Genomic DNA, 1,019 nt, shown 5'->3' on the forward strand with positions numbered 1-1,019 from the left:
CACCAAATATATTGTACACACTTTTTAAATATTTGAATTATTACAAACAACATTTGTGAAATTACGGTAGTGTAATAACCTACAAAATAGTCGGCTAACTAAATCTGCAACCAGGTAACCGAACTTGCTAGCAAAGCGGAGCAACTTGCTAAACAGGCTAATCTAACATTATAGCTTCTTAATCAAAACACAACAAAATTGTAAGAAAAAGCAGGAGAAAGTCAAGTCTCGTGGTCTTTCTAGTGCCCTAATGATTCATTCCAATCTTTTAGTAATAATTCCCTCAAAACAATTTTCACAGTTACTCATCATTTATTGTAGCCACCTCACCTTTTTTGGCAGACTTTTGCTGGATCAGCATTTGAATCATCAACCAGCAAGATGTGGTACTCCCTGTATGCAGAGAAATACAGTCTTCACCACAAAATTACACCACAGTGGTTAATAATCATCTCCATTCACATAAAAGCTGAGGGTGAGTTTAGCTCTTACTGTTTTAAATGTAAAAGTAGCTCCAGCAGGCTGAACCAAAGACGGAGGGAGCTTGGTTGGAGCAGAGGAAGGCTGAAGCGGGAAGGAGGGGTTTCTGGGCATGTGTGTGTGTGTGTGTGTGTGTGTGTGTGTGTAGGAGAGAGAGAGTATGTGATGCATTATAAGGCAATTTTCCTTCTTGATTTTTCTGTTAAAATCAAAAAGATGACAGTTAAATGCCAGGGTTCTGGTTTATCTGCCTTTAAAGCCTGACAGCATCATTACCATTTTAATTTACACGTCTGCCCAAGTATAGGGACACATTGCCTTTTTCTGTCTACATAAATTAGCTGGATGATCACTGGCTCTGATTTTAAGTGCTGTATAGTGTAGTCTTTTATTTTCCCCCAGTCAGGATCTGATGTCAGATCTCGGCCAAATCAAACAGGAAGATCAGAAGTGAGAATCAGGAGCCGATGTATGAGTACCAGGACAGGTATGCAGGGGAGAGAAGGAGAATGAGAGTCAGTAGAGGGAAGACAGAATAC

The 1,019-nt window shown here is 39.7% G+C and overlaps 1 protein-coding gene across 1 annotated transcript in view; it reads right to left on the minus strand.

Moving 5' to 3' along the window:
* The window catches only part of LOC102291442 (gap junction gamma-1 protein), an 11,838-nt gene extending 11,257 nt beyond the window's left edge, over positions 1–581 (minus strand). Inside the window, exons 1-2 of the mRNA XM_005928192.2 lie at positions 493–581; positions 331–393 (exon numbers count right to left, since the gene is read on the minus strand). The gene's annotated coding sequence lies outside the window, so the exon portion shown is untranslated. The remainder of the gene's footprint in view (positions 1–330; positions 394–492) is intronic.
* Between the last annotated feature and the right edge of the window lie 438 nt (positions 582–1,019).

The sequence above is a fragment of the Haplochromis burtoni genome, unplaced genomic scaffold (genome assembly GCF_018398535.1).
Source record: "Haplochromis burtoni strain Fernald_Lab_line unplaced genomic scaffold, NCSU_Asbu1 Contig_108, whole genome shotgun sequence".
NCBI lineage: Eukaryota > Metazoa > Chordata > Actinopteri > Cichliformes > Cichlidae > Haplochromis > Haplochromis burtoni.